This window comes from Furipterus horrens, unplaced genomic scaffold (assembly GCF_987537825.1).
Source record: "Furipterus horrens unplaced genomic scaffold, mFurHor1.1.pri manual_scaffold_9, whole genome shotgun sequence".
Classification (NCBI taxonomy): Eukaryota; Metazoa; Chordata; class Mammalia; order Chiroptera; family Furipteridae; genus Furipterus; species Furipterus horrens.
This window is the reverse complement of record NW_028327179.1, coordinates 78515265-78525428: the sequence shown is the minus strand read 5'-3', so window position 1 is coordinate 78525428 and position 10164 is coordinate 78515265. Positions and strand designations below refer to the sequence as shown.

Here is a 10164-nt window from a genome sequence, read left to right as displayed (position 1 = left end):
TAAACAACCAATGAACTAAGACAAATAGCACTGTCACTACATGACTTAAAATGGTATATTTTTGGTGTCTGAAGCTATTTAAAATTTATATTTTGAGACAGTTCAGATGAATATCAATAAAATACACATGTTCTACATAAAGTTAGGGTTTTATGGATTTTCAACATGGGTAACATTGTTTAAAAAAATACATCAATAGTCTCATTAGTGAATGTTTCCTCTTGGTTTGTTAAGTTTTATTTTCTGTGGAGGCATACACAAGCACTGTCTTAAGACTCCATGCTCGGAGTTACAAAATGATCTCTATCATTCTAGAGATTTTAATACTAGATATCACCCTGGTCCTTGTCATCATCTTTGTGCCATCATCCTTATCATCTTGGTCTGTGGATTCAAGTTCTTCCTCTTTTTCATCTGGATTACCAAGTTCTTTGTGCAGAGATGACCTCGTTCTTTTTTTTTTTTTTTTGAATTTGTAATGTTCACCTCAAGCTGGTTTTTCTCATTTTGTAAAATGGCAGTGATACTGTTAGATGAGTCCAGCTGCTCTTTAATGGCAGTTCTTTCCTCAAACAAAGCTTTTATTTTATTCTTTAGTCTCTTGTAATAATGCTGGCAGGCTTCCTTCCACAACAGTAGTTTTTGCAGCTATTACAGTTTTACTCTTTCCTGGTACAGGAACTGATTGTACATGTGCTTTTATTTTCTGTAACAGCTCCTGCTTTTCTGTACTTTGGTGATCTCCACAAATTGTGAATTTAACTGAGACTTTAATGTTGCCAGTTCCTGTTTTAATTCTGCAATTTGTTCAGAATCTCTAGCTAAAGCTGTTGCTTCATTTCTATCTGGGGATGTTTAGGCTGTTTTTTTTTTTTTTTAAAGATTTTATTTATTTATTTTTAGAGAGAGTGGAAGAGAGAAAGAAAGAGAGGTAGAGAAACATCAATGTGTGAGTGAAAAAGAAACATTGATGGGTTGCCTCTCGGAAGGCAAACCAGGCATGTTCCCCGACTGGGACTTGAACTGGAGTTCTTTTAGTTTGCAGGCCAGCAATCAATCCACTGAGCTACGCCAGGCAGGGAAGATTTCATTTTTTTTTTTCTCTTGTTAATCTCTTTTATTATGGAGACTCAGCTTAAAACCTAGAAGAGTAGAAAGAAAATATTTTTTCCTCTTCTACAGAAGCAGCATATAATTGTTTTTTCTTCATCTATTTTGATCATCTTTTTTGATTTTTTATTTTTAAGTATATATTATTGACTATGTTGTTACAGTAGTTGCAATTTTTTCCCCTTTACTCCCCTCTTCCCAGTACCCACGTTCCCTCCAGCAATCCCAACCCCCTTAGTTTATGTCCATGGGTCCTGCATATACGTTCTTTGGCTTTATCCTTTCCTATATTATTCTTAACATCCCCCTATTTTGTACAACTCAATTATGCTTCTTAGTCCCTGCACCATTTCCCCATTTCTTCCCCTCCCCCCTCCCAGCTGATAGTCCTCCAAGTGATTCCCATACCTATGATTCTGTTCCTATTCTGGTTTGCTTAGTTGGATCTTGTTTTTATTTTTTAGGTTTAGTTGTTGATAGCTGTGAGTTTGCTGTCATTTTAGTGTTCATAGTTTTGATCTTCTTTTTCTTAAGTAGGTCCCTTTGACATTTCATATAATAATGACTTGGTGATGATGAACTCCTTTAGCTTTAGCTTGTCTGAGAAGCATTTCATCTGCCCTTCCATTCTAAATGAGAGCTTTGCTGGATAGAGTAATCTTGGTTGTAGGCTGCTTTTCATCACATTCAATACTGCTTGCCAGTCCCTTCCTGTCTGCAAAGTGCCCTCTGAAAAATCAGCTGATAGTCCTATAGGCACCCCGCTGTAGGCAACTCTCCGCCTCTCTCTTGCTACCCCTAGGACTCTCTCTTTATCTTTCACCTCTGGCATCTTGATCATGATGCATCCTGGTGTGGTTCCTTCTGGGTCCAGCTCACCCGGGACTCTCTGTGCTTCCCGGACCTGTATATCCATCTCCTTTGCAAAATCTGGGAAGTTTTCTCATTTCTTTCAACTATTGCTTCCTCATTCTGCACTGGTTGACTGTTATTTTATTCCTTATGTTCCAAATCATTGATTTGAACCCTAGTTCCTTTCCCTTCACCATTGGTTTTACGTGGATATTCTTTTGTTTCACATAGGATAGCCTTCACTTCTCTTATGTGCATGCCATACTCAAGCAGATCTGTCAAGCCTGTGAGCATCTTTATCACCAGTGTTTTGAATTCTGCATCTGTTAGGCTGTCTATCTCCTCATCTGTTAGGTTGGCTATCTCCTCATCACTTAGTTCTCCCACTGGAACCTTGATCCATTCCCCCTTTTGGGCTATATTTCTCTATTTCCTTATTCTGACAGGCTCCTCTGTTTGTTTGCCTCCGCATCCCAGGTAGAGCTGTCACTCCTGTTATGTTATAATGGGCGGAGCCTTAGGGTTTCATCAGTACAGGGCGACCTGTTTCACCACATTGTGGCGCTCTATGTGGGAAGGGGTCTGATAGGGAAAAATGCCACCTGCCCAGCACTTGCCCCTTTTATAGACACCTCTCCCACTTCCGCACCAGACTGGCACCCCTCTAGCTGTTGCTTTGGCCGTCGTTCCCAGAGTGGGTGGGTCTGCAGATGTTCTAGGATCCTGGGGGCTCTTTAAACAAGTGGACTCTGCTGAGAGACTGGCACTTTCTGCCTCCACCCTAACCCCTACTGGTCTGCATAGTCAGAAGCAATGAGGCTTGATTATCCCCAGTGCTGGGACTGTGAGCTTCGAGGTCGGGGAGGAGCTGGAAACACTTCCCAGGTGTCCCTCCTGACTTTTTAAAACTTGTGACTGCACTTTCTGCTTGCCTGTCACTGCCACGGCTGCTGCCATCACTGCTGCCACCACCACACCGTGTCCTCTCCGCCCCAGCTCTGCCCCTTCTACCTGTCTGGATGAGTATTTCTTCTTTATATCTTTGTTTGCTAGACTTCCATGCAGTTTGATTTTCTGGAACTTCTGGTTGTCTCTAGTTTTGAGGTAGTTGTATTTCTTCTTAGATGTTGAGGGAGATGTAGCATGTCTGTCTACACATCCATCTTGGCCAGAAGTCTATTTTATTTTCTCAAATTTTTAATTAAAGAGTTCTTTTCATCCAATTGGCTTTGTAAAAGTTCCTAATTACTTTTTTCTCCTATCATTGAAAAGGCTTTTTAAGTTTATTTTTTATTATACAAGTAATTCATAAATTCAGGAATACATTCTTGTTAATTTTTTAAATTACACATAAATTAATTACATGTAAGACCCCTTAAATATAATTCCCCTCTCATCCTCAAATTTTTACTACAATCACTATTATCTGTTTTTCATGAATACTTCCAGACACTTTTACATACAGATTTGTTTTATGTTTTTGCCCTTTTTAAATAAATGGTTTAATACTCTATGTATTCTTGAGTAATTTGTTTTGTTCATTGAACAATATGTCTTATTACATCTGAAGATTTATCTCATTCTTTTATACTCTAAATCTGTACAGTATTTAACAGTAGCACATTCATATCTGTAATGGAGGAGCTCTTGACTTTTACTTATTTTAAGCCTTCTATTTCCTTTCACTACCTCTCATTTTCTTCTGGCTCAATGCCATTGACTTGAGTCCCATCACTGTAAGAACCTCAATGCTGATTGTCTTTTCCTCACTGTACTTTAAGGAGATTATACTGATCTTTGTATTGCTGAATGTGAGATACTTGCTGTGTGACTGCTGTCTGAAGCTGTTTGTTTTGACATTTTAATATAGAAATCTGCTGCTTTAATTCCTCAAGTCGTAGATCTGTCTCTCGAATCACATTTTTGTAGGGAATCACAACACTATCATGCTGTTCTAATGTTTTCTTCTCCTTCTCTTCAGCAGAAACTGCAGTATCCAATAAGATAGTATAAAGCTGTTGCAATAAACTTCACTGGAACATAACTTTCTGGCAGCTACTGGTAACCCCAGGAGGGTTGGTGGGAGATATCAGGGCATGAACAAGATGTAGCATTATGTGCAGGTCCGTTACTTTCTGTTCACCATTCAGAACTTTCATATCCAATTTCAATTCAAGGTTTCATTCATTGACTATATGTTGGTGGAATTCAAGTCTCTGAGTAGGGGCACTTCATGCCCCTCTGTCCAGGTGCTTTGTAACTCAGATAAGCAAGCTGGACTTGCTAACGCTGGCAGCTGCAAGCTAGCTGTAAGCTGTTTCAAGCTGATTATAAATTTGAGAAGGCAGTTGCTTCTCCTTGCCAAGCAGTTCAAAGTCCGATTGAAATGGTTGTTAGGCTACAGTGACCTGGTTAAAAGCAGCCTATGTTTTGCCTGCTATAGGATGACCAGTTTGATGAGCTCCTCTAAGAGCTTTACCAACTTGTTTTACACCTTTGATAACTGATTTTTTCTTTTTAAAGAACACAATAACAGTGCTTTTTAACCTGTACAAGTAAATTAACAAGAGCACTTTGTTTGACTTTAATTTGAGACCTTCTGTGGCTTTCTCTTGGGGTTCCACTTTAAGCTTTAGTTTTCTGTGCTCTTTATTTTGTGAGGATCTCATTTTCTTCCTCTAGTGAGGGCAAGTTCCCCATGACTCCGACTCGTAATGCCAAGAGGCTTGCAGACTCCGCACAACCAAATACCCTTCTCGGTTCTATCTGTTCCCGGGTCTCACCTTCAGTCCCTGTTCGGGTGCCAGATGTTGTAGTACTTTGTGGTCGAGGGCACGGAAGTAATTCCAGCAGACATAATGGGACGGTTGAAGGGCTGCTGCACGCTCAGGCAAGTCAGCACTGAGCAGAGCAAGCACCTTCCTTTTATTGAAATCTGAGGGTGGCAATTACAGGATACACATCCTATCGCTTAAGGAGGAAACAGGATACTGGGGTTCAAACATTAACTACTTAGGTACAAAACAGAACTGTAAGTCCTTAAGGCTAAGTTTCAAACAAGATGATAGGACAAGGGAGTAATGGAGTGCTCAGCAAAGTCTCTTTGTCCTCAGGATACCATAGCTCAGTGGCCTGAAACAGCTTGCAGCTAGCTTGCAGCTGCTGGTGTTAGCAAGTCCAGCTTACTTATCTGAGTCACAGTACACCTGGACAGGGGGGCATGAAGTGCCCATACCCAGAGACTTGATTTCCACCAACAACTATATGAACCTTCCTTCAGAAAACTTTGATTGGAATTGTGTTTTAAACAAATTTTGGTGCAAAATCAGACAATCTTCTACTACTCTATCTTCATCACTGTTACCCTCCTTTATAATAATGTTCAGTGTCTTTCAAAAGCATTTTTACTTCTGGCCAAGATGGCGGTGTATACAGACACGCTGTGTCTCTCTCCTCAGCTAAGAAGGTATACAACTACCTCAAAACTAGAAATAACCAGAATTTCCAGGAAATCAAACTGCATGGAAGTCCAGCAAACAAAGATATAAAGAAGAAATACTCATCCAGACAGGTAGGAGTGGCCGAGCCAGGGCGGAGAGTATGTGATGTGGTGGCAACAGTGGCAGCAGTGGCAGGCAGGCAGAAAGCGCAGTCACAGTTTTAAAAAATCAGAACTGACACCTGGGGAGCGTTCCCAGCTCCTCACTGGACATCGCAGCTCACAGTCTCAGCACTGAAGAAAACCAAGCCTCATTGCTTCTGATTGTGCCAACCAGTGGGGGTTGAGGTGGAGGCTGAAACTGCAGGTTTCAGCAGAATCCATTTGTTTAAAAGACCCCATGGTCCTAGAATGTCCGCAGACTCACCCACTCTGGGAACAATGGCCAAGACAGCAGCTAGACGGGGTGCCAGTCCAGTGAGGAAGTGGGGAAGTTGCCTGAAAAGGGGCGAGTGCTGGGCAGGCGGCATTGTTCCCTCTGGGACCCCTCCCCCACATACAGCACCACAATGTTGTGAAACAGGTCACCTTGTACTGATGAATTCCTAGGGCTCCACCCCTTATAATTTAACAAGAGGGACAGCTCTACCTGGGATGCGGAGGCAAACAAACAGAGGAGCCTGTCAGAATAAGGAAATAGAGAAATATAGCCCAAAAGGGGGAATGGATCAAGGTTCCAGTGGGAGAACTAAGTGATGAGGAGATAGCCAACCTAACAGATGAGGAGATAGACAGCCTAACAGATGCAGAATTCAAAACACTGGTGATAAAGATGCTCACAGGCTTGACAGATCTGCTTGAGTATGGCATGCACATAAGAGAAGTGAAGGCTATCCTATGTGAAACAAAAGAATATCCACATAAAACCAATGGTGAAGGGAAAGGAACTAGGGTTCAAATCAATGATTTGGAACATAAGGAATAAAATAACAGTCAACCAGTGCAGAATGAGGAAGCAATAGTTGAAAGAAATGAGAAAACTTCCCAGATTTTGCAAAGGAGATGGACATACAGGTCCGGGAAGCACAGAGAGTCCCGGGTGAGCTGGACCCAGAAGGAACCACACCAGGATGCATCATGATCAAGATGCCAGAGGTGAAAGATAAAGAGAGAGTCCTAGGGGTAGCAAGAGAGAGGCGGAGAGTTGCCTACAGCGGGGTGCCTATAGGACTATCAGCTGATTTTTCAGAGGGCCCTTTGCAGACAGGAAGGGACTGGCAAGCAGTATTGAATGTGATGAAAAGCAGCCTACAACCAAGATTACTCTATCCAGCAAAGCTCTCATTTAGAATGGAAGGGTAGATGAAATGCTTCTCAGACAAGCTAAAGCTAAAGGAGTTCATCATCACCAAGTCATTATTATATGAAATGTCAAAGGGACCTACTTAAGAAAAAGAAGATCAAAACTATGAACACTAAAATGACAGCAAACTCACAGCTATCAACAACTAAACCTAAAAAATAAAAACAAGATCCAACTAAGCAAACCAGAATAGGAACAGAATCATAGGTATGGGAATCACTTGGAGGACTATCAGCTGGGAGGGGGGAGGGGGAGAAATGGGGAAATGATGCAGGGACTAAGAAGCATAATTGAGTTGTACAAAATAGACAGGGGGATGTTAAGAATAATATAGGAAAGGATAAAGCCAAAGAACATATATGCAGGACCCATGGACATAAACTAAGGGGGTTGGGATTGCTGGAGGGAACGTGGGTACTGGGAAGAGGGGAGCAAAGGGGAAAAAATTGCAACTACTGTAACAACATAATCAATAACATATACTTTAAAAAAAAGCATTTTTAAAGCTACAACTTCCTGGATTGGCCCATTACATCCTGTTAGTGGCTACAGTAATAAGACAACATCGTTACCTGTAACTTCCCTGGAATCCACTAATAAGTCCATCAATCTTGAAACACCCATGGGAATGATTAAAATAATTTGCTATCCCTGAGGTCTTAAGTGTTTTAAACCAGAAGTAAGAAGCTTTACAACAGGACAATGATCATGGATATCAAACTTGCCCCTAAAGATAACAAGAAAATAACATTTTCTTGCCGCTTAATGAATATTTTTGTAAACTGGCTTCCCAAACCTTATCTCCATCTTGTGAAATTTTCTTCTTTTTCTTCTTAGTCATCATTAGATATCATATAGTGTGTTTAAGGAATAAACTATAATTTAAGAATCCAAACTATCTATTTGTAGAACATAGATATCATGTTCTCTACCTTGAATATTCACTTCCAAGCTATATTTCTTAGATAATTATTTGAGAGCACACACAGCATTTATTCCATCATCCAGTAAAGTAGACAAAGCTGCTCTGTCACAATGCTTTTGAATAATCTAGGCTCTGTGTTCTGGGGTCCTGCACTCTGACCTCACATTACTTATAGAAGATATTTATCTTGCATTTAGCCACCTGCCCTACCAACTTGATTGGGAAAGAAAAGAGAACTTCCTCAGCCCTCTGCAGGACTTGGCCCCCACACCCGCACTCTGCACTCCATGGCCACCACTGCCTTCTACTTGGAGGCCACTCCAGCCCTCTAAAACCATGAGCACCCTGCTGCTGCATTTTCAAATTGTATTGTCACCCTCATTTATTAAGGAGCTAGTTTTTCAAAGTAAACAGATGTGCTGTAAACCCTTGAATGGCTCTGTTGCCTATTGGTTAAAGGTTTGAAAAATGTTTTAAAGTATCTGGCCTCTGATCCATTTCTTTCTTTCACTGTTGGTTGAAGAGTTGAATTTGAGGAGGCATGTGATGGGGAATAAACATGTTACCTGTACTAATATCCTTTTTAACTTGACCTTTTGATAAACAAACTCATGATATTTGCCCAGGAGAAAGAGACTTTATCTTTGAACAGGTAACACATGTCTCTAAGCAGGATGTCTTTAAAGGGTTACTCTACATCTACCAGCATTCACAGAATATCACATTGGTGTTGTAATAACTCTCTGGGATACAAAATGGAGACATTTTATACTCTAGCCTTTTGTGAGGTGATTTCGTGAAACTCATTTAGAAACTTCATGTAGTCAGGGCCAGGAAGTCTTATCCAACATGAAAAGAAACAGGAGCAGTTATTGGTATTTTTACTTTGTGTGAGTCCTCTTATTGTGTCCTTGACATTATTTAGTAAAGTTCAAGCCTGGTTAAATCTCTGATTCATGTGAGTCTAATGTAACAACAGTTTGGTGCTTTATATTAGCTAAAGATATTTGGTTCTAGTGTGGAATTATCTGGATTTGAATCCCTGTCCTCTCAATCTTTATCTTAGGTAACCTCTCAGTGATTAACACTCCTACCCATAAGATGGGGATTAGTAATAGTTTGAACTATTAAATAATGCATGTAAAATGTAGAATAATATCTAAATACATGGGGAACTTCCATTTTATATTAGATATTTTATCAAAACTCAACTCAAAAGCAGGGCCACAATAATGACCAATATTCAAAATGTACTTAGTGTACACCAGGTATTGAGTTAGGCACTTTAATTGTTTTTTATGTAATCTTTACAATCATCCCTATAAGTAGTAAGAATTTCTACATATGTGGAAAAGGAGACTAAGACTTGAGTTTTCACTTTGTCCATCTAAAACATTTACAAGGCATATTTGCATGTTATTCCCCACACCTTAATTGAACATCACTAGGCCCTTGATACTCAAAATGCAATTTGTAGCCTTGGAATTACCTGTGGGCTTGTTAGAAATGCAGACTCTCCTGCAGTATTAAAGACCTACTGATTCAGAATCTGCATTTTAACCAGATCCCTGGGGTGACTTGTGTACCTGTTAAAATTTGCAGACCACTCTTTAGCCATTTTTATATGGTTCTTTCCAGTGTTATTTTATCAAATACATCTGCCATGATTTCTTTTTATTTTTTTTCTTGTGTTTTTATTGTTGTTCTGTTACAGTTGTCCCAATTTTTACTCTGTGTTGCTCTCCCTTGCCGCACCCCCCACAGTCAATCCCCACCCTGTTGTCCATGTCCATAAGTCTTTTATACTTGTTCCTTGACTAGACCCTTCCCCTTCTTTCCCTTGTTATCCCCCTCCCCCTTTCCCTCTGGTCACTGTCAGTATGTTTCTTGTTTCCATGCCTCTGGTTCTATTCTGCTCATTTGTTTGTTTTGTTCATTAGGTTCCTCTTATAGATGAGATCATAGGGTATCAAATACATTTTAATTGCTGCAAAATTTTATTGAAATTTGTGGTTTAATATTCAGCTGTAATCTGGAAGTCATTTTACTCATGTTCATTGTCAGTACTGAGGAAGCAGGACGGTACGACAAAAAATTAAGGTGAAATTTTAAGCAGAAGAAAATTTTCTTTAATTGAAGGAAGTTTTTCTTCTATCCAAACTACATTAAAAAGCAAAGACAGAGTTCCATGTAATTGAAGTTTATAAATAGTTTTAAATAGAAATAAATCTCACATTTCCACTTTTCTGCATTTTCTTTCACTTGTGTCTCTGTTAAATGAGATCAGATATGGAATATAAATACTTAATAATTATCCAAAGCCATTATTTGTAAGAAAAATAATTTTGCTCAGATTTTGACCCAATGTCTTTCTTGTTCTAGTCTATGTGTATGAAAGATTTTGCCAAAGTTTTATTATATACTTAAACTTTTAATTTAATATTTTTAATTATTAGAAAAAATTTTGCTTCTTGT

General features: G+C 39.6%; 2 pseudogenes; both read right to left on the bottom strand.

Moving 5' to 3' along the window:
• Nucleotides 1-326: 326 nt before the first annotated feature.
• LOC150001987 (general vesicular transport factor p115-like) lies at nt 327-4925 on the bottom strand (annotated as a pseudogene).
• A 185-nt stretch (nt 4926-5110) lies between these two features.
• On the bottom strand, nt 5111-7855 carry LOC150001986 (general vesicular transport factor p115 pseudogene; annotated as a pseudogene).
• Between the last annotated feature and the right edge of the window lie 2309 nt (nt 7856-10164).